The sequence below is a fragment of the Selaginella moellendorffii genome, unplaced genomic scaffold, assembly GCF_000143415.4.
Source record: "Selaginella moellendorffii unplaced genomic scaffold, v1.0 SELMOscaffold_10, whole genome shotgun sequence".
Lineage (NCBI taxonomy): Eukaryota > Viridiplantae > Streptophyta > Lycopodiopsida > Selaginellales > Selaginellaceae > Selaginella > Selaginella moellendorffii.
Window position 1 is genome coordinate 2,754,104 of NW_003314271.1, and position 23,183 is coordinate 2,777,286.

Genomic DNA, 23,183 nt, shown 5'->3' on the forward strand with positions numbered 1-23,183 from the left:
AAGTGCCATCGAATTGTCAAAAAACCCGAAGTACCATTCAAGAACAAAACACTTGACATAAAGGTACACTTTATTAGAGAGCACGTTGAGCGAAAGAAGATTTTCTTGGAGTACATTTTTACCAAGGAAATGGTTGCTGATATTTTGACCAAGACACTAGCTCGAAACAAATTTGAGCTACACAGATCAGATGCAGATCATGGAGCCTCCCTGAGTGGGAGTGTAGAAACATCCAGATTGGATCCACGAGCTAATGTGGAGGCCATGTAAATATTTATATGGACAAAATTGGTAGTTAAGGGAAAAGAACCTCGAAGTTTAACTGTCATGTTTGGAAACATGACATGCACGACATCCTCCCAGACGTAGGGAAGATCTTGAGGTCGTCTCTTCCTTGGATAGAGATCAAAGCGAACTTCATCGACCTTCTCGATCATCCCCGCCTTCCACACAATGCTCCAAAGTGAGAGGGCTTCCACTGTTGTCTGGTCTATCCGGGTCTCCCACTTTCCCTGGGCTCCGCGGGCGTAAGAATTTGAATGCATGATGAAAGAGACATCGCAATTTTGGTCGCAGTAGTGTACTATCGGGTAAACGTTTCTGCTGACTACCTTGCGAAGGATGAGATCCTGGATGTCCCATGGCAGTTCTGGGGGCAGAGGTACGCCAGGAACAGTTGCCGCGCCGAGGTTCGTAAGCTTTTTAGCGTAGATCCAGATGATCAATAAACAAACGTATTTTCTCTTCCCTTCTCCTAAGATTGTCTAGTCCTCGTGTATATGTTCTATGAAGTGAAAGATCACCATATTGACAAAAACTCAAGAGCTCCAGCAAACAAACCCTGCCTGGTTTGCAGTGAAATCTCAGAAAAGAAGACGAGCAAGAAAGCAGCAGCGGCAGCAGCAGCAGCCTGGTGGAAGATCTTGTAAAGTAACTTCGCGCCGATCGATCTTGTCATTTCCCTCCACGCATCCATCCCTGCATTCTCTAGCAAAAATATCTGCAGCTGTCAATCAATTCTTCCTTATGCTCGCTGCATTCCCTTGTATGTTATGGTATCTTAACGGGCTGTGGCTCACCCATTAACTTGATCCAGCCGTTGGCAGCCGTCGGATCAAGTCAGGTTCTCTGTGAAAATTTTACTGTTGTCAGCCACATTCTGGAGAACGTGGCTGACAGCTACCAGGTTTTAGAGAACCCACCTGCCAGCCGCCAGGTTCTGGAGAACGTGGCTGCTGTCATCCAGGTTCTAGAGAACTTGGCTGCCAGTAACCACGTTCTCCAATCAGACGAGATGCAATTGCTTTTTTATTTTTTAATCAAAGCAAGCTTGAATAATTCAAGCTCACTTTGGCTATGACCATTGACTACAATCACATAATTACTCACAGAACAGTGGTGAAATGTGCTAGTGATCGTCGGTAGTGCTAAAGCTTTTACAGCTCTTGGATCTTTCGCAAGAGCTAAAAGTAGCTCATTGTCATCAAGATCTACCAAATAACATCAAAAGTTAGAAATAAAGAATTCAAATCAAATAAACTTTACCTTTGTCTCCAGAAATGGATTCCTGCTGCTCGCCATGCTCCGGCACAAGCTCTGGCACAGTCTTGTGCACAATCTCGTGTTGCTTGTCGTGTCCACTTGAAACAAAGAGAAAACTAAATTGAAAGAAAAAAGGAAAGAAAGAATTTTCTTACCTTACTGCTCTTCAATCACGTCCAGAACTTGGTGGTGATTCAGTTCCTGTTCGTGGATCTCTTCTCTTGGAGAAGGTTGTTGCTGCCCAAAACCACCTAAAATCGAGAAAAGAGAAAAGTCCATTATAAAGATTATAAAGTTTCTTACCAAAATTTTGTTGTTGCTGCTCACGATTTTGAGTCTGTTGATTGTCATTTCCACCTAAATTGAAGAGTGTTAAACCTCCACAAAAAAAAAAGCTTTGAATTACCAAAAGAAACAAGATGGCAATCTTGAAGATCCAATAGATCTTCATTTAAAGGTTTACCAGCCTCATAGCACCGTACAATATACTCCGATGCTTTCTGAAATTTGTCTTGGTAGTTTTTCAAACGACCAGTATGATCATACCAGTTATACAGAATAGATGACATTGCCATTCTCCTTGCTTTCCCAGAGTGATCGTACCTGTTAAAAAAAGAGGCATTAATGACAAAATGGTTAGCAAAAACCTTACTGTTCCATGTTTTCCACCCTCTTGTGTCCCATCAGCTTCATATAGTCTTTCATTGGAGTGTTGCAAACACTCATAGTTGTAATTGCTGAATGCCGAATATCTTTCGCTGAAAGGCTCAAACCTGGAGAAAAAAAACTATGAGAAAACAAGAAAGCAGTTAGTTAATTACCTGTTTTTTTGGCAACCAATTTTACTACTTCAGAGATCTTATGCTCTCCTATCCGTGCCACTCGACAGTACCAATTATCAGTCCTGTTGAAACAGTCGTTACAAGCCAGGAAAAACGGCCGCTTGTTCAAGTCCTCCCCATCACCAACTGTTGGATGCTTATCAAAAAAAAGCTTGAATGCCTTGTAGACTGAGGGAGCAGCTATTTCATAGAGATCCACAGCAGGCTGCTGATCCATGTTCTTACAATTCATCAGATCCACTTCGTAGTTTTTGGAAACACGTTGGTTGAATTTGAGATAAAAAAAATTCTGATTAGAACCAATAAGAACAAAGAAAACAAATAAGAAACTACTCAATTGAATATAGCAACCAACAACATCTTCCAAAAGTGTAAAATCAGTGAATCGCAAGTCGTACAATTCCTTCCTCCCATGTACAAGAAAGAAATTCATGCAGAATAGTAAGACTAACCGAAACAGTCCATTAGGACTGTTAGGTAGAAACTCTGGCAATGTGAGAACTGCCTTAAGCTCAGCCATCCACAAGTACACATGCTTTGACCCTGTACTTGTTGGCCTTGTAGTTTCTAGTGTTGCTTTTCAAATTACATGGCTAGCAGCGTTCCTAGAATAAACAAACCAAACCAAACATATTAGAACACAAACCACAACAAAAAGAACAAAAAAAGCAAGATACCTTGCTGTAAGAAACCTTGGATCATTCAGGATGTCAACTTCTTCTTCCAAAACTCCTGTTCTTGCAACTCAGGCTTCTCTTGCCAGCTTCAATACTCGGTTAAAGCAAAAAAACATATCCCTTAGAGTTGTTGGAGGGTAAGGCTTCCCATCGTCTCTCAAAACATGCTTGTAGAACAATGCAAGCTGGTGGGAAAGCTCCTACAGTCAGAGAAAGATGTAGTCACAAAAATCAAAAGAAAAAATAAGAAACAACCTTTGCAGGAAGTTCCTCAATCAGTCTCAGATCCTGTAAGGAAAATTCTGGGCCCTGTGCCTCGTGCCATGCATAAAACTTCTATGTTGCCTACTCATTCTTCTTTCGGGTCCCTGCTGGTATAACTAGTTTCATGGATTCTCGTCCTCCTCATTCGGAACAATTGGTCGAAAAGGTTGGCGGCCAACCTGCATCAACAAACAATTTCAACCTGGAGTATCTAAGCAAAAAGCACTTACCTCTCTCCGACCACGCCCACCACGCCCACCACGCCCACTGCGATTCCTCCCAGGACAAACCTATCAAACTCAAACGATTGCAAGTGAGTAAACAAGAATACATAAAAACTAGAGAACCGAATTCAAGAAAGGAGCTGCGTTCTCAACAAGATCAGCGGCATTCTGGGACAATCCCAGATCAAATGAAGGAGGATCCATCTACAGATAGACAAAATCGAGAGGATTGAGAAGGAAAAACTATGAAATCCAGAGAAAACCAGGAAATGAGGGCAAACCAGGATTATCAGCTCTCAAGCTGCTCTCGACGCATACAAGCTCCTGCTGCCTTGAGCGCCACAAGAAACTGCTGCAAAATTCCTGAAACACACGGACAAGGAGCAGATCTGGATCAATCTAGTTGCTATGCCTCAGATCTGACCTTGGCAAGCTGCTGCTGCCCTGCCGCTGCTGCTGACGCCTTGCCGCTACTGCTTTGTCGCTGCCATTGCCGCTTCTGAGAGAATCCGACAGCCTCACGGCGTCGGCACAAAAAACCCTAAAACCCTAGAAAACATGTTATATGTGACTTTTAGCCACGTGTTCTATGTTCATTCGACCGCTCTCATCCTCGAATAACGTTATTCCATGTGTCCGTTAACGGTCTCGCCACAGCTTGTTAAGGCTGTTCCCGGGCACGGGCTTGCACGTTCCCTCCAGAACGCGCTTGCCGGGCTAACGCCCGGCTCGCCCGTTCTAGGCGGGAACGTGCTCGCCCTACTTAGGAACTCCTTCTTAACGGGCTGTGGCTCGCCCGTTAACTTGATCCAGCCGTTGGCAGCCGTCGGATCAAGTCAAGCTCTCTACGAGAATTTTACTGTTGTCAGCCACATTCTGGAGAACGTGGTTGACAGCTACCAAATTCTCGAGAACCCACCTGCCAGCCGCCAGGTTCTGGAGAACGTGGCTGCTGTCATCCAGGTTCTAGAGAACTTGGCTGCCAGTAACCACGTTCTCCAATCAGACGAGATGCAATTGCTTTTTTATTTTTTAATCAAAGCAAGCTTGAATAATTCAAGCTCACTTTGGCTATGACCATTGACTACAATCACATAATTACTCACAGAACAGTGGTGAAATGTGCTAGTGATCGTTGGTAGTGCTAAAGCTTTTACAGCTCTTGGATCTTTCGCAAGAGCTAAAAGTAGCTCATTGTCATCAAGATCTACCAAATAACATCAAAAGTTAGAAATAAAGAATTCAAATCAAATAAACTTTAACTTTGTCTCTAGAAATGGATTCCTGCTGCTCGCCATGCTCCAGCATAGGCTCTGGCATAGTCTCGTGCACAGTCTCGTGTTGCTTGTCGTGTCCACCTGAAACGAAGAAAAAACTAAATTGAAAGACAAAAGGAAAGAAAGAATTTTCTTACCTTACTGCTCTTCAATCACGTCCAGAACTTGGTGGTGATTCAGTTCCTTTTCGTGGATCTCTTCTCTTGGAGAAGGCTGTTGCTGCCCAGAACCACCTAAAATCGAGAAAAGAGAAAAGTCCATTATAAAGATTATAAAGTTTCTTACCAAAATTTTGTTGTTGCTGCTCACGATTTTGAGTCTGTTGATTGTCATTTCCACCTGAATTGAAGAGTGTTAAACCTCCACAAAAAAAAAAAGCTTTGAATTACCAAAAGAAACAAGATGGCAATCTGGAAGATCCAATGGATCTTCATTTAAAGGTTTACCAGCCTCATAGCACCATACAATATACTCCGATGCTTTCCGAAATTTGTCTTGGTAGTTTTTCAAACGACCAGTATGATCATACCGGTTATACAGAATAGATGACATTGCCATTCTCCTTGCTTTCCCAGAGTGATCGTACCTGTTAAAAAAAGAGGCATTAATGACAAAATGGTTAGCAAAAACCTTACTGTTCCATGTTTTCCACCCTCTTGTGTCCCATCAGCTTCATATAGTCTTTCATTGGAGTGTTGCAAACACTCATAGTTGTAATTGCTGAATGCCGAATATCTTTCGCTGAAAGGCTCAAACCTGGAGAAAAAAAACTATGAGAAAACAAGAAAGCAGTTAGTTAATTACCTGTTTTTTCGGCAACCAATTTTACTACTTCAGAGATCTTATGCTCTCCTATCCGTGCCACTCGACAGTACCAATTATCAGTCCTGTTGAAACAGTCGTTACAAGCCAGGAAAAACGGTCGCTTGTTCAAGCCCCCCCATCACCAACTGCTGGATGCTTATTAGAAAAAAGCTTGAATGCCTTGTAGACTAAGGGAGCAGCTATTTCATAGAGATCCACAGCAGGCTGCTGATCCATGTTCTTACAATTCATCAGATCCACTTCGTAGTTTTTGGAAACACGTTGGTTGAATTTGAGACAAAAAAAATTCTGATTAGAACCAATAAGAACAAAGAAAAAAAAAAAGAAACTACTCAACTGAATATAGCAACCAACAACATCTTCCAAAAGTGTAAAATCAGTGAATCGCCTGTCGTACAATTCCTTCCTCCCATGTACAAGAAAGAAATTCATGCAGAATAGTAAGACTAACCGAAACAGTCCATTAGGACTGTTAGGTAGAAACTCTGGCAATGTGAGAACTGCCTTAAGCTCAGCCATCCACAAGTACACATGCTTTGACCCTGTACTTGTTGGCCTTGTAGTTTCTAGTGTTGCTTTTCAAATTACATGGCTAGCAGCGTTCCTAGAATAAACAAACCAAACCAAACATATTAGAACACAAACCACAACAAAAAGAACAAAAAAAGCAAGATACCTTGCTGTAAGAAACCTTGGATCATTCAGGATGTCAACTTCTTCTTCCAAAACTCCTGTTCTTGCAACTCAGGCTTCTCTTGCCAGCTTCAATACTCGGTTAAAGCAAAAAAACATATCCCTTAGAGTTGTTGGAGGGTAAGGCTTCCCATCGTCTCTCAAAACATGCTTGTAGAACAATGCAAGCTGGTGGGAAAGCTCCTACAGTCAGAGAAAGATGTAGTCACAAAAATCAAAAGAAAAAATAAGAAACAACCTTTGCAGGAAGTTCCTCAATCAGTCTCAGATCTTGTAAGGACAATTCTGGGCCCTGTGCCTCGTGCCATGCATAAAACTTCAATGTTGCCTACTCATTCTTCTTTCGGGTCCCTGCTGGTATAACCAGTTTCAATGGATTCTCGTCCTCCTCATTCGGAACAATTGGTCGAAAAGGTTGGCGGCCAACCTGCATCAACAAACAATTTCAACATGGAGTATCTAAGCAAAAAGCACTTACCTCTCTCCGACCACGCCGACCACGCCCACCACGCCCACTGCGATTCCTCCCAGGACAAACCTATCAAACTCAAACGATTGCAAGTGAGTAAACAAGAATACATAAAAACTAGAGAACCGAATTCAAGAAAGGAGCTGCGTTCTCAACAAGATCAGCGGCATTCTGGGACAATCCCAGATCAAATGAAGGAGGATCCATCTACAGATAGACAAAATCGAGAGGATTGAGAAGGAAAAACTATGAAATCCAGAGAAAACCAAGAAATGAGGGCAAACCAGGATTATCAGCTCTCAAGCTGCTCTCGACGCACACAAGCTCCTGCTGCCTTGAGCGCCACAAGAAACTATTGCAAAATTCCTGAAACACACGGACAAGGAGCAGATCTGGATCAATCTAGCTGCTATGCCTCAGATCTGACCTTGGCAAGCTGCTGCTGCCCTGCCGCTGCTGCTGACGCCTTGCCGCTACTGCTTTGCCGCTGCCACTGCCACTTCTGAGAGAATCCGACAGCCTCACGACGTCGGCACAAAAACCCTTAAAACCTAGAAAACATGTTATATATGACTTTTAGCCACGTGTTCTATGTTCATTCGACCGCTCTCATCCTCGAATAACGTTATTCCATGTGTCCGTTAACAGTCTTGCCACAGCCTGTTAAGGCCGTTCCCGGGCACGGGCTTGCACGTTCCCTCCAGAACGCACTCGTCGGGCTAACGCCCGGCTCGCCCGTTCTGGGCGGGAACGTGCTCGCCCTACCCGGGAACTCCTTCTTAACGGGCTGTGGCTCGCCCGTTAACTTCATCCAGCCGTTGGTAGCTGTCGGATCAAGTCAAGCTCTCTGCGAGAATTTTACTATTGTCAGCCACATTCTGGAGAACGTGGCTGACAGCTACCAGATTCTAGAGAACCCACCTGCCAGCTGCCAGGTTCTGGAGAACCTGGCTGCTGTCATCCAGGTTCTAGAGAACTTGGCTGCCAGTAACCACGTTCTCCAATCAGACGAGATGCAATTGCTTTTTTATTTTTTAATCAAAGCAAGCTTGAATAATTCAAGCTCACTTTGGCTATGACCATTGACTACAATCACATAATTACTCACAGAACAGTGGTGAAATGTGCTAGTGATCGTCGGTAGTGCTAAAGCTTTTGCAGCTCTTGCATCTTTCACAAGAGCTAAAAGTAGCTCATTGTCGTCAAGATCTACCAAATAACATCAAAAGTTAGAAATAAAGAATTCAAATCAAATAAACTTTACCTTTGTCTCCAGAAATGGATTCCTACTGCTCGCCATGCTCCGGCACAAGCTCTGGCACAGTCTCGTGCACAGTCTCATGTTGCTTGTCGTGTCCACTTGAAACAAAGAGAAAACTAAATTGAAAGAAAAAAGGAAAGAAAGAATTTTCTTACCTTACTGCTCTTCAATCACATCCAGAACTTGGTGGTGATTCAGTTCCTGTTCGTGGATCTCTTCTCTTGGAGAAGGCTGTTGCTGCCCAGAACCACATAAAATCGAGAAAAGAGAAAAGTCCATTATAAAGATTATAAAGTTTCTTACCAAAATTTTGTTGTTGCTGCTCACGATTTTGAGTCTGTTGATTGTCATTTCCACCTAAATTGAAGAGTGTTAAACCTCCACAAAAAAAAAAAGCTTTGAATTACCAAAAGAAACAAGATGGCAATCTTGAAGATCCAATGGATCTTCATTTAAAGGTTTACCAGCCTCATAGCACCATACAATATACTCCGATGCTTTCCGAAATTTGTCCTGGTAGTTTTTCAAACGACCAGTACGATCATACCGGTTATACAGAATAGATGACATCGCCATTCTCCTTGCTTTCCCAGAGTGATCGTACCTGTTAAAAAAAGAGGCATTAATGACAAAATGGTTAGCAAAAACCTTATTGTTCCATGTTTTCCACCCTCTTGTGTCCCATCAGCTTCATATAGTCTTTCATTGGAGTGTTGCAAACACTCATAGTTGTAATTGCTAAATGCCGAATATCTTTCGCTGAAAGGCTCAAACCTGGAGAAAAAAAACTATGAGAAAACAAGAAAGCAATTAGTTAACTACCTGTTTTTTCGGCAACCAATTTTACTACTTCAGAGATCTTATGCTCTCCTATCCGTGCCACTCGACAGTACCAATTATCAGTCCTGTTGAAACAGTCGTTACAAGCCAGGAAAAACGGTCGCTTGTTCAAGCCCCCCCATCACCAACTGCTGGATGCTTATTAGAAAAAAGCTTGAATGACTTGTAGACTAAGGGAGCAGCTATTTCATAGAGATCCACAGCAGGCTGCTGATCCATGTTCTTACAATTCATCAGATCCACTTCGTAGTTTTTGGAAACACGTTGGTTGAATTTGAGACAAAAAAAATTCTGATTAGAACCGACAAGAACAAAGAAAACAAATAAGAAACTACTCAACTGGATATAGCAACCAACAACATCTTCCAAAAGTGTAAAATCAGTGAATCGCAAGTCATACAATTCCTTCCTCCCACGTACAAGAAAGAAATTCATGCAGAATAGTACAACTAACCAAAACAGTCCATTAGGACTGTTAGGTAGAAACTCTGGCAACGTGAGAATTGCCTTAAGCTCAGCCATCGACAAGTACACATGCTTTGACCCTGTACTTGTTGGCCTTGTAGTTTCTAGTGCTGCTTTTCGAATTACATGGCTAGCAGTGTTCCTAGAATAAACAAACCAAACCAAACATATTAGAACACAAACCACAACAAAAAGAACAAAAAAGGCAAGATACCTTGCTGTAAGAAACCTTGGATCATTCAGGATGTCAACTTCTTCTTCCAAAACTCCTGTTCTTGCAACTCAGGCTTCTCTTGCCAGCTTCAATACTCGGTTAAAGCAAAAAAACATATCCCTCAGAGTTGTTGGAGGGTAAGGCTTCCCATCGTCGCTCAAAACATGCTTGTAGAACAATGCAAGCTGGTGGGAAAGCTCCTACAGTTAGAGAAAGATTTAGTCATAAAAATCAAAAGAAAAAATAAGAAACAACCTTTGCAGGAATTTCCTCAATCAGTCTCAAATCCTGTAAGGTAAATTCTGGGCCCTGTGCCTCGTGCCATGCATAAAACTTCGATGTTGCCTACTCATTCTTCTTTCGGGTCCCTGTTGGTATAACCAGTTTCAATGGATTCTCGTCCTCCTCATTCGGAACAATTGGTCAAAAAGGTTGGCGGCCAACCTGCATCAACAAACAATTTCAACATGGAGTATCTAAGCAAAAAGCACTTACCTCTCTCCGACCATGCCGACCACGCCCACCACGCTCGCTGCGATTCCTCCCAGGACAAACCTATCAAACTCAAACGATTGCAAGTGAGTTAGCAAGAATACATAAAAACTAGAGAACCGAATTCAAGAAAGGAGCTGCGTTCTCAACAAGATCAGGGGCATTCTGGGACAATCCCAAATCAAATGAAGGAGGATCCATCTACAGATAGACAAAATCGAGAGGATTGAGAAGGAAAAACTATGAAATCCAGAGAAAACCAGGAAATGAGGGCAAACCAGGATTATCAGCTCTCAAGCTGCTCTCGACGCATACAAGCTCCTGCTGCCTTGAGCGCCACAAGAAACTGCTGCAAAATTCCTGAAACACACGGACAAGGAGCAGATCTGGATCAATCTAGTTGCTATGCCTCAGATCTGACCTTGGCAAGCTGCTGCTGCCCTACCGCTGCTGCTGACACCTTGCCGCTACTGCTTTGCCGCTACCACTGCCACTTCTGAGAGAATCCGACAGCCTCACGGCGTCGGCACAAAAAACCCTAAAACCCTAGAAAACATGTTATATATGACTTTTAGCCACGTGTTCTATGTTCATTCGACCGCTCTCATCCTCGAATAACGTTATTCCATGTGTCCGTTAACGGTCTCGCCACAGCTTGTTAAGGCTGTTCCCGGGCACGGGCTTGCACGTTCCCTCCAGAACGCGCTCGCCGGGCTAATGCCCGGCTCGCCCGTTCTAGGCGGGAACGTGCTCACCCTACTTAGGAACTCCTTCTTAACGGGCTGTGGCTCGCCCGTTAACTTGATCCAGCCGTTGGCAGCCGTCGGATCAAGTCAAGCTCTCTGCGAGAATTTTACTGTTGTCAGCCACATTCTGGAGAACGTGGCTGACAGGTACCAGATTCTAGAGAACCCACCTGCCAGCCGCCAGGTTCTGGAGAACGTGGCTGCTGTCATCTAGGTTCTAGAGAACTTGGCTGCCAGTAACCACGTTCTCCAATCAGACGAGATGCAATTGCTTTTTTATTTTTTAATCAAAGTAAGCTTGAATAATTCAAGCTCACTTTGGCTATGACCATTGACTACAATCACACAATTACTCACAGAACAGTGGTGAAATGTGCTAGTGATCGTCGGTAGTGCTAAAGCTTTTGCAGCTCTTGGATCTTTCGCAAGAGCTAAAAGTAGCTCATTGTTGTCAAGATCTACCAAATAACATCAAAAGTTAGAAATAAAGAATTCAAATCAAATAAACTTTAACTTTGTCTCCAGAAATGGATTCCTGCTGCTCGCCATGCTCCGGCATAGGCTCTGGCATAGTCTCGTGCACAGTCTCGTGTTGCTTGTCGTGTCCACCTGAAACGAAGAAAAAACTAAATTGAAAGAAAAAAGGAAAGAAAGAATTTTCTTACCTTTCTGCTCTTCAATCACGTCCAGAACTTGGTGGTGATTCAGTTCCTGTTCGTGGATCTCTTCTCTTGGAGAAGGCTGTTGCTGCCCAGAACCACCTAAAATCGAGAAAAGAGAAAAGTCCATTATAAAGATTATAAAGTTTCTTACCAAAATTTTGTTGTTGCTGCTCACGATTTTGAGTCTGTTGATTGTCATTTCCACCTGAATTGAAGAGTGTTAAACCTACACAAAAAAAAAAAGCTTTGAATTACCAAAAGAAACAAGATGGCAATCTTGAAGATCCAATGGATCTTCATTTAAAGGTTTACCAGCATCATAGCACCATACAATATACTCCGATACTTTCCGAAATTTGTCCTGGTAGTTTTTCAAACGACCAGTATGATCATACCGGTTATACAGAATAGATGACATTGCCATTCTCCTTGCTTTCCCAGAGTGATCGTACCTGTTAAAAAAAGAGGCATTAATGACAAAATGGTTAGCAAAAACCTTACTGTTCCATGTTTTCCACCCTCTTGTGTCCCATCAGCTTCATATAGTCTTTCATTGGAGTGTTGCAAACACTCATAGTTGTAATTGCTAAATGCCGAATATCTTTCGCTGAAAGGCTCAAACCTGGAGAAAAAAAACTATGAGAAAACAAGAAAGCAATTAATTAACTACTTGTTTTTACAGCAACCAATTTTACTACTTTAGAGATCTTATGCTCTCCTATCCGTGCCCTTTGACAGTACCAATTATCAGCCTGTTGAAACAGTCGTTACAAGCCAGGAAAAACGGCCGCTTGTTCAAGCCCCCCCATCACCAACTGCTGGATGCTTATCGAAAAAAAGCTTGAATGCCTTGTAGACTAAGAGAGCAGCTATTTCATAGAGATCCACAGCAGGCCGCCGATCCATGTTCTTACAATTCATCAGATCCACTTGGTAGTTTTTGGAAACACGTTGGTTGAATCTTGTCAGGAATCCCCCAATTCTTGCCACATTCTTGACTCTTGCCGGATTCCTGACCTGCAGACCACATTCCTGACTCTCGAGACACTTCCCTATTCCTGACTCTCGAGACACTTCCCTATTCCTGACTCTCGAGACACTTCCCGATTCCTGAGTCTCAAGCCACATTCCTGATGATGATGTGGTGCCTCCTCGACCTCAGCTATATTTAGGCCATCCTCGATCCAAGAGTGGTGGAGCTTCATCAACCTATAGTATATATAGGTTAGCCTTGTTCTATTTCTCCACAATCTGAATCAACGCCAGTATATGGCCTTTTCTTTGTTTTCACTAGCTTTTTCTCTTTGTCTTTAGCATTTTCCAGCCTTGATCTTGTTGGGGGTCTTGACAGTTTGATTCAGATTGTGGTTTTTGCTTTTCTTTTAGCTCGTTTTGATTATTTGATTGCCTTTGTCTTTTTCCCCCTTTCTTTTCTTTCTTCTTGCCAATGGAGTCTCCAAGCCATCCTGATTTCTTTGCTGAAGTCCTTGCAAAAATCCAATCTGAGAATACCGAGCTGAAGGCGACCCTTCTTCGCATGCAGCAGGAGCTTGCTTCACTTTCGGCTCAAGGATCCAGCAAAGTTCCTGAACCGAAGGTGAGTTTCCCGGCGAAATTTTCAGGCAAGCGTTTGGAGCTTCGTGGATTTTTGAACCAAATGGAGCTGATCTTTGCACTTCAACATCGGCGGTACCCCACTCCCGAGTCTCAAATCGGCGCGATTGGGACGTTGCTTGAGGGTGCAGCTTTGTCATGGTTTTCTCCTCTTCTGGAGAAGAGCATGAAAGGGGTTGTGGTTCCGGAGCTAATGGATCTTCAATTGTTCAAAGAGAAGCTCGAAACATGTTTTGGCAAGATGGATCGGGTTCGGGCTGCTACCACAAAGATGAGACGTCTCTCTCAGGGGTCTTGTCCTGCCTCGATCTACGCTGCAGAGTTCCAACTCCTTGCCTTGGACACTCAGTGGGATGAGCGGGCCCTGATTGACCAATTTCGTTTCAGCCTCAACAACGGTGTCAAGGATTTGTTGCTCACCATGGAGGATCCCAAGGACCTGTCGGATGCCATCAACAAAGCTGTTTGATGTGACAATCGTCTCTTTGAACATCGTTAGGAAAGTCGCCGCGCCGCTGTTTTTTCCGTCCCAGACTCAGGAATCCCAGCTTGAGTCTTCGGGGCATACTCCTAAACCTACTGCTCCGGTTCCGATGGATATTTCTGGTACTCCCCGACTCATTAGAGGGAAGTTGAGTCCTGCTGAGAAGCAACGTCGAATATCTCATAATCTTTGCCTCTATTGTGCTGATCCTAATCACAAAGCAACTGTATGTCCCAAGAAGCCTCCTCGACTGCTCGAGTTCACTCTGCCTCAAAGTCCACCTCTATTGCAGTCGGGAAACGACCCTGTCCAAACAGAGTAGGAGTTGTCTGTTTGGACTCCCCGAATAAAAATCACTTTTCTTCTTTATCAAGCTCCTCACCACCTTTCATCAAAGCCACCACCAATTCCCGCAACTTCCGCGTCCCATGTCTCCTTTCTTTCACCGGACAATCAGGACTCAAGGCTCTGGTGTTACTGGACTCGGGTGCAACTTCCTGCTTCATGGACACGGCCTTTGCTGCCCGACATCACATTCCTCTTTCTCCTACCATACGGGATTTGAGGGTTGAAGGCATCGGCGGGCATTTTGTGTCTCCATCTTCTGGACTTAGGGAAACGTTGCCCGTTCAAGTACACATCGGGTCCACCGTCACCGATATCGGCTTCAACATCATCAACAGCAAGTCCTCCTCTATGGTGCTCGGTCTTCCTTGGTTCCAACTACATCAGCCTCAAATTTGTTAGAAGGAATTATAGCTCATCTCTCCTACGGCTTCCCCTACTGTTCATCGAGTCCGAATCAGGAAAAGTTCCCTAAACTCAAATCGGGGTTCTGTTCTTGACTCTATAAAGTTTTCACCCTCTTCTTTTTCCTCTCTTCCATCTTACACTGGACCGTATCCTCGTCTCATCATTCCATTTAGTCGTATGCCTCCTCCTATCTCCACAATCACTATGAAAGAACTTCTTGATGAAGTACCTCTTTTTCTTTTTGCTTTACATGTTTTTCCTATCAGTCTTCCTGAGAAGTATCATGATTTTGGGGATGTGTTTGACAAGAAAAAAGCTAGTGTACTGCCTGTTCATCGGCCTTATGATTGTCCCATTGATTTACAGGAAGGAGCGTCACCTCCGTGGGGGCCTATCTACGGGTTATCCCCGTCCGAGCTTAAGGCCCTCAAAGAGTACGTGGATGAGAACCTTGCCTCGGGCTACATTCAGCATTCGCAGTCCCCGACTGGAGCGCCTGTCTTCTTTGTCAAGAAGAAGGATGGGAGCTTGCGGCTAGTCATCGACTACCGAAGTTTGAACAAGATGACTGTTCGGAACCGTTATCCGCTGCCCCTGATCTCGGACCTGTTGGAACGTCTCGGCGGTGCCCGCTTCTTCACCAAGATCGACCTCCGTGGAGCATACAACCTGATCCGGATCCGGCCTGGTGATGAATGGAAGACTGCGTTCCGAACCCGCTATGGCCACTTCGAGTACACTGTCATGCCATTTGGCTTGACAAATGCTCCAGCAGTTTTCCAACACATGGCGAACGACATCTTTCGGGAGTTTCTTGATCAGATGGTGATCGTCTACCTCGATGACATCCTCATCTACTCAAAAACTCAGGAGGAGCATGACGAACATGTACGCAAGGTGCTAGCGAAGCTGCGAGAACATGGCCTATACGCGAAGCTTGAGAAATGTTCCTTTGATCAGCAGTCTGTGGAGTTCCTTGGGTACATTGTCACTCCTGAGGGTATCACGATGGATCCTGCCAAAGTCAAGACTATTCTCGAATGGGAGCCTCCACAATCAATGTCAGACGTTCAGGTTTTCCTTGGCTTCGCCAACTTCTACCGCAAATTCATTGATCACTACTCTGACATTATCCTTCCTCTCACACATCTCACTCGCAAGGATGTTCCCTTCTCTTCGTCTGCTGCTGCCCAGCAGGCCTTCGACACACTCAAGGCGGCCTTCAGTTCTGCTCCTATCTTGATCCATGCTGATTCCTCACAACCTTTCTTCATCGAGGCTGACGCCTCCGACTTTGCCATTGGTGCTGTGCTGTCTCAACTCGGAGCGGATCACGAACTTCATCCGGTCGCTTTCCATTCTCGGAAATTCCAGCCTGCGGAGATCAATTACGAAATCCACAACAAGGAGCTCCTTGCCATCGTGGATTCCTTTGGAGAGTGGCACCGTTTCTTGGAGGGGGCAAGCCATCAAACAACAGTCTGGACGGATCACAAAAATCTCGAGTACTTTGCCACTTCCCGAGTTTTAAGCCATCGTCAAGCAAGGTGGGCACAATTCCTAAGTCGGTTTGACTTTGTTATCAAGTACAGATCTGGAAAGTTTCAAGGCCTTTCTGATGCTCTTTCAAGGCGCTCCTATCTCAGTCTCAGGCCTGGTAATCCTGCCTTCGATCAACAGGATCAAGTTATTGTCGGTCCTGATCAGCTTCAAGTTATGGCAATTTCCCTGGCCCCTCAGGACTCCTCCTTGATGGATGCAATCAGAAACGATCTTCAATCCGATGATCTCGCTAGCGATATTTTCCCCCATCTTCAGGCTGGACACCCAGTGACTCCCGACTGCTGGTGATTTGACGAGTTCAAGTTCTTAGATGGTTTATTGTACCGTGGGGAGCAGCTTTACATTCCTGAAGGTGATGCTCGAAGGTTGGTCCTGATGGCGTGCCACAATAGCCCGACTACTGGTCACTTCGGCATTGCGAAAACCTATGAGCTAGTTGCACAGGACTTTTGGTGGCCTCACATGGACGACTACATCAAAGCTTTTGTTACCTCCTGTGACACTTGTGCCCGGAATAAGGTACCTCACCACCTTCCTTCAGGTTTGCTTCGTTCCCTTCCGGTCCCTTCAGGTCCTTGGGAATCCATCTCCATGGATTTCTTGAGTGATCTTCCGAGTTCTGGAGGCTTCAACAGCATTTTAGTCGTGGTGGATCGCTTCACAAAGATGGCGCACTTCTTGCCATGTACCAAGGAGTTTTCGGGCGAGGACATGGCAAAACTGGTATTCAGGGAAATTTTCCGACTTCATGGGATTCCTACAGATGTGGTTTCGGATCGAGGGCCTCAGTTCATCTCTCATTTCTGGCAACGGTTTTTGCAGCTGCTTGGAGTGAAGGCCAACCTCTCTTCGGCATATCATCCTCAAACTGATGGGCAGTCCGAGCGAACGATTCAGACGTTAGAACAATTCTTGAGGTGCTTCATCAACTATCATCAGGATAACTGGTTCGATATCCTTCCTCTTGCTGAGTTCTCCTATAACAACTCTGTTCACTCCTCTCTTCGAGTTTCCCCCTTCTTTGCAAACTCTGGCCAAAATCCCCGATTCAATCTCTCACTTCCTTCTCCATCTGAATCCTCTCGTTCAAATCCCCACTCTGAGGCATTTATCTCCAACCTCCAGGAAATCCACAACTCCATCTCCTTCCACCTCCATCGTGCTCAGGAATCTCATAAAACATTTGCCAATGTCCATCGTCAGGATTGTCCCCTTTACAATATCGGGGATAAAGTCTGGCTCCTCAGGCGAAATATCTCCACCACCAGGCCCTGTCCAAAACTCGATTTCAAACGCCTTGGTCCTTTCCCTATCACTGCCATCATTAATCCTGTCACTTATCGCCTTGCACTTCCCTCCTCATATCAAATTCACCCCGTTTTTCACTCCTCTCTCCTTGAGCCTTATATTCCCAGTCCTATTCCAAATCGGGTCATTCCTCCGCCTCCACCAGTGCAGCTCGAGGATGGGTCTGAGTACGAGGTTCAGGACATCCTTGATTCCAAGATTTCATGGTCTAAACTCTACTATCTGGTGGACTGGAAGGGTTACGGACCTGAGGAACGCACTTGGGAACTTGCGGACAACCTGATTCATTCTCCTGACCTTGTTCAGGACTTCCACCGCCGCTATCCTTCTCGTCCCAGTCCTCATTCTTTTTCTCCATCTCCCATCCCTCATCGCTCATCTCATCCTCCTCTTCGTTCTCGTTCACATCCTCGTTCCACTCGTTCTTGAGAAGGGGGTGCTGTCAGGAATCCCCCAATTCTTGCCACATTCTTGACTCTTGCCGGATTCCTGGCTTGCAAACCACATTCCTGACTCTCGAGACACTTCCCTATTCCTGACTCTCGAGACACTTCCCGATTCCTCAGTCTCGAGCCACATTCCTAATGATGATGTGGCGCCTCCTCAACCTCAGCTATATTTAGGCCATCCTCGATCCAAGAGTGGTGGAGCTTCATCAACCTATAGTATATATAGGTTAGCCTTATTCCATTTCTCCACAATCTGAATCAACGCCAGTCTAAGGCCTCTTCTTTATTTTCACTAGCTTTTTCTCTTTGTCTTTAGCATTTTCCAGCCTTGATCTTGTTGGGGGTCTTGACAAATCTGAGACAAAAAAAATTCTGATTAGAACCGACAAGAACAAAGAAAACAAATAAGAAACTACTCAACTGGATATAGCAACCAACAACATCTTCCAAAAGTGTAAAATCAGTGAATTGCAAGTCATACAATTCCTTCCTCCCACGTACAAGAAAGAAATTCATGCAGAATAGTACAACTAACCAAAACAGTCCATTAGGACTGTTAGGTAGAAACTCTGGCAACGTGAGAATTGCCTTAAGCTCAGCCATCGACAAGTACACATGCTTTGACCCTGTACTTGTTGGCCTTGTAGTTTCTAGTGCTGTTTTTCGAATTACATGGCTAGCAGTGTTCCTAGAATAAACAAACCAAACCAAACATATTAGAACACAAACCACAACAAAAAGAACAAAAAAGGCAAGATACCTTGCTATAAGAAACCTTAAATCATTCAGGATGTCAACTTCTTCTTCTAAAACTCTTGTTCTTGCAACTCGGGCTTCTCTTGCCAGCTTCAATACTCGGTTAAAGCAAAAAAACATATCCCTCAGAGTTGTTGGAGGGTAAGGCTTCCCATCGTCTCTCAAAACATGCTTGTAGAACAATGCAAGCTGGTGGGAAAGCTCCTACAGTCAGAGAAAGATGTAGTCACAAAAATCAAAAGAAAAAATAAGAAACAACCTTTGCAGGAAGTTCCTCAATCAGTCTCAGATCCTGTAAGGAAAATTCTGGGCCCTGTGCCTCGTGCCATGCATAAAACTTCGATGTTGCCTACTCATACTTCTTTCAGGTCCCTGCTGGTATAACCAGTTCCAATGGATTCTCATCCTCCTCATTCGAACAATTGGTTGAAAAGGTTGGCGGCCAACCTGCATCAACAAACAATTTCAACCTGGAGTATCTAAGCAAAAAGCACTTACCTCTCTCCGACCACGCCGACCACGCCCACCACGCCCACTGCGATTCCTCCCAGGACAAACCTATCAAACTCAAATGATTGCAAGTGAGTAAACAAGAATACATAAAAACTAGAGAACCAAATTCAAGAAAGGAGCTGCGTTCTCAACAAGATCAGTGGCATTCTGGGACAATCCCAGATCAAATGAAGGAGGATCCATCTACAGATAGACAAAATCGAGAGGATTGAGAAGGAAAAACTATGAAATTCAAAGAAAACCAGGAAATGAGGGCAAACCGGGATTATTAGCTCTCAAGCTGCTCTCGACGCACACAAGCTCCTGCTGCCTTCAGCACCACAAGAAACTGCTGCAAAATTCCTGAAACACACGGACAAGGAGCAGATCTGGAGCAATCTAGCTGCTATGCCTCAGATCTGACCTTGGCAAGCTGCTGCTGTCCTGCCGCTGCTGCTGACGCCTTGCCGCTACTGCTTTGCCGCTGCCGCTGCCGCTTCCGAGAGAATCTGACAGCCTCACAGCGTCGGCACAAAAAACCCTAAAACCCTAGAAAACATGTTATATATGACTTTTAGCCACGTGTTCTATGTTCATTCGACCTCTCTCATCCTCGAATAACGTTATTCCATGTGTCCGTTAACGGTCTTGCCACAGCCCGTTAAGGCTGTTCCCGGGCACGGGCTCGCACGTTCCCTCCAGAATGTGCTTGCCGGGCTTACGCCCGGCTTGCCTGTTCTGGGCAGGAACGTGCTCGCCCTACCCAGGAACTCCTTCGTCGTCGATAGACCATCATTTCTCGCTGTTTTTCGGTGAGATATTTCGAATAAAAATATCTCACTGTTGCAGGATATTTTGAATTAACTGCTAGGATGAGGCGATCGTCTCGCCCCTCGATCGATGCATATCGGTCATGCGTTCGTCTAGCTCATCGGTCAACCCAAGCTAGAGATCTTTAGCTGCCTTTCCGAGCATATCTATAGTGTGCATTTCTGGCAATGACGTGACTCCACCAAGCGCTCTAATCTTTCTTCCTGGATCATCGCTTCATCGATCATGACTGTCGTGTTTTTGGCCATTATAGATTATAGAAGGACGAGGACACTAAGCAGGAGCCGCAGCCTCCCAATGTTCCTGAGGGAAGCGCCAGCGCCAGCACCGTCCGGCGAATCGCAGCAGCCAGAAGCCAATGAAGCCGAGAAGAATCCCCCAGATTGGTTCAAGCGAGAGATAAGAAAAAGGTGAGAACTCCTCTATTTTCTTTGTTCATGGTCTTGTTCTTGTTCTTCTTCACCGTGGAAACTTTCCAGGCTAGACACAAATGGGAAATCCTCTTCTTGCTGACGACGAGTTGATCGACCGCCTCTCAGATTCCATCTCTTCCTCCTCGCCCTCACTGTTGAGCGTAACTTTGAGATATCCTTCCGCCATTTTCTTCAGAGAACGACAATGGCCCTTGAGAATGAAGGAAAACGATGAAAGGCTTAGAAACTTTTGTTTTCGTTTCGCAATCAAATTCGCACACGGAGATGCTTTCTTTCCACTTCCGGACATCTCGTTCCAGGAGACGCTCCAAGTGTGGATTCTCTCCGCCTCTGCAGATGCCTGGCCTGGGCGCGCGCCGCCGCGGCCAGGTTCCAGGGAGACCCCGTTGTACTGCAGCATGAGATCCAAATTTCACGGATGGCACTAAGATCGCCGTCCAAGAAACTACGCTAGGCCCGGCGTTTCGCTCAAACGCGTTCTGCGCATACTCTGGATGCCCTGTTTGGGAAAATGCCGACACCACGACGTCGCGGAAATTGCATGGATTCTATCAAATGCGTGCTATGGATTGGGGATGAATTCCAAGATAAGGAAGCTCCAAGGGAAGATATTGGAGGAAATGATCCCATGAAAGGCATTGAGTGCCCTGTTAGGGCTGGATCAAGGGGTTTGAGAGGATCTAAAGCCACTATGATCCACTCCCTGGAAAATCAAAATCCTAGAGGGAAGGTCGAGATTATCGCTGTTTTAATTCAATTATAACCGTTCGATTATCTGCGATTGAATGTGGAATTCTGAGGCCTGACGCGGGCTACTTCTTGGAGGCAATCTCAAACACATAAAACCCATTGCTTCCATCAAATGCCTCTCCACCCAGCCATAGTTCCATGGAGGAACTATGCTGTCGCTGGCATAAGCCACAATTCATCAAAGTCGGAATCCCGGTAAGATTGCTGGTGTCATGTTTGGAAACAAGAATCCAAGGGAAGATCGTGGGGCCATCTCTCCCGTGGATAGAGGTTAAAGGAACTTCATCATCATCCTTGCCTTCCACGGAATGCTCCATTGCGAGAGGAATTCTATTGTTGTCTGGTCTATCCGGGTTAGACCAGACTCCCACGTTCCCTGGGCTCTGTGAGAATTGGAATCCATGATGAATGAGACATCGCGATCTTGGGCGCGATGGTGTGTTATCCAACAAGCTTGTGCTTGGGCATTACATTACACACGATGGATGTGGAGGAGAGCGAGAAGGAGAAGTGGAGACGCGATCCAGGTTAACAATCCCTCCTCTTCTTCTTCTTCTTGTTCATCAGACTCTTTTAGAAGACTATAAACCCAAGACCAAAAAAAGAAAGAAGTTCTCTAAGGAGGAAGAATAAGAAGATATGTGGTGAAAATGGCCGAAGCTCGAGAGAATGCAAACTTTAGAACTTTCGTTTCGTTCAGCAATCAAATTCGCACACGGGGATGCTCTTTGTCTAAAACAAAATAAGCCAGTTTTAATGCAAGCTTATCAGAGTCTCGCAAAATAAACTGGCAAATGTCGAGGAGCACGCCGGCGAATCGCAAAAGAATTTAAGAAAGAGTTTAAAGGAAAGTCCATGGAGAGAAGTTCCTTGTCCGCCTGCTCTGCGAGGGGAGGTAATTCTGCTCCTTGCGTCCATGTGTTCTCAGTTCTCAGTTGTCTTTGTGGCAGCTTTGGCAAGTGCACTTTCAAATAAAAAGTCACATCTTAGATCTGGAAACAAGGTTTTGATACATGCCCAGGCCAATAAGACTGCTTCCCGATTTCAGGACCATGTTTGCACAAAGACAAGGAGAGTTGGACAACTCCCCTCTCACATGATAAGTATTTGAACCAAATTGTGATAGTTTTAGGTGTAGGGCTTACCGCAAGCTTTTCCTGCTCGGTCGAAACGCATTACGGCATACGCATAATCCTACTGATTTGACTTGTCCTAAGTAGTGAATACTTGCAGGCCATGAATTTTTTGCTTATGCCGGAGGAGAATGCGTTCTGGTATGTTCAGCTCTTTGAATTTCGATTTATAAGTTGAGTTATTATGCATGTGTTAGACGAGTACTTCTCCAAAAGGCTTTTAGAAGCACAGGTTTTTAAATTTGAAATCTTGGTATAACAGAAATTTTCAGGTGGACCAACTTGCCTTTAGTTTCCGAGGCTAAGTACTTGTTTGTGCTTGGGGTGTTGAGGCACTTTTACAGTTTCGCCATTTGGAATCCCTTGGTGTCCAACATCTTGGATGAGTTCCTATATATATTTGTGAGCGTCCTACCCTGGGAAAGTGGTCAGTACAATTTACATGCATCTCCATTTTCCACTTGCTTTTGCAGTTTTGAGAGTATGGGATGTATCTTGCTCTTGCTCTTTTGGAGCTGCATGGTTAGAATTTGCTTTCTGTATGCAGTATCAGCGTTATTAATCTGTCTCAGCTCCTGCTCTTGTGACCTCACGTGATGCTGGCCATTGTATCTCTGTGATGCAAACACTGGCCGGTGAAATGTTTGATAGCAGTCAGCTTGTCTTGACCGCTTAGTTTGCAAGGCGCTCAAGCTCTCAAGGAAATTTAGCTCATTGACGACGGAAATGACCAGCAGAAATCATTTCCAAGTGAGGTGAAGAAGTAAACAAGGAAGACAAAGAAATTAGAGCGAAGGATCCTGCTGACTTGGAGGAGCAACTTTTCCTACCTTTTTTCTTACTAACTGTTCGTGGTGTTTAGGTTGCAGTCTCGGGGTCGAGGAAATGAAAGAAGAGGTGAGTGCCTGTTTAGATTTTGCCAAGGGTGCTTTTTAGATATTGTCAAAGAAGATAACCGGCGTGGTTCATTAATTTCAGCTTCTCAGGCTTTGAACCTACATACGAGCTGCAGTGAGATTTAATTAAAACTTGGATCTCTCAACCCTTGCAGACAATTCTATCCTGCAGTACGCGGCCGGACAGACTGGAAACCTCTGGCGCCAGAAGGAGGAGCGGCCTTCCA

At 44.8% G+C, this 23,183-nt stretch overlaps 4 long non-coding RNA genes across 5 annotated transcripts; all 4 read right to left on the reverse strand.

The window, feature by feature from the left end:
* Nucleotides 1-6,414: 6,414 nt before the first annotated feature.
* On the reverse strand, nucleotides 6,415-7,282 carry LOC9650541. The gene is made up of 4 exons (XR_002992197.1): nucleotides 7,241-7,282; nucleotides 6,823-7,020; nucleotides 6,583-6,771; nucleotides 6,415-6,527 (listed from the first exon to the last, which is right to left on the reverse strand). It is a non-coding gene; the product is annotated as an uncharacterized LOC9650541 (long non-coding RNA).
* Nucleotides 7,283-9,320: 2,038 nt separating this feature from the next.
* On the reverse strand, nucleotides 9,321-9,712 carry LOC112345855. Its single transcript, XR_002992201.1, has 2 exons — nucleotides 9,594-9,712; nucleotides 9,321-9,521 (listed from the first exon to the last, which is right to left on the reverse strand). It is a non-coding gene; the product is annotated as an uncharacterized LOC112345855 (long non-coding RNA).
* Nucleotides 9,713-11,500: 1,788 nt separating this feature from the next.
* On the reverse strand, nucleotides 11,501-11,809 carry LOC112345875. Its single transcript, XR_002992210.1, has 3 exons — nucleotides 11,749-11,809; nucleotides 11,645-11,698; nucleotides 11,501-11,592 (listed from the first exon to the last, which is right to left on the reverse strand). It is a non-coding gene; the product is annotated as an uncharacterized LOC112345875 (long non-coding RNA).
* Nucleotides 11,810-12,316: 507 nt separating this feature from the next.
* On the reverse strand, nucleotides 12,317-19,418 carry LOC112345825. Of its 2 annotated transcripts, none has more exons than XR_002992181.1 (7): nucleotides 19,337-19,418; nucleotides 19,194-19,275; nucleotides 18,919-19,116; nucleotides 18,680-18,867; nucleotides 18,425-18,624; nucleotides 18,086-18,352; nucleotides 12,317-12,454 (listed from the first exon to the last, which is right to left on the reverse strand). It is a non-coding gene; the product is annotated as an uncharacterized LOC112345825 (long non-coding RNA). The 2 variants fall into 2 exon arrangements; XR_002992182.1 differs by lacking the exon at nucleotides 12,317-12,454 and adding an exon at nucleotides 17,920-18,019.
* Nucleotides 19,419-23,183: the final 3,765 nt, after the last annotated feature.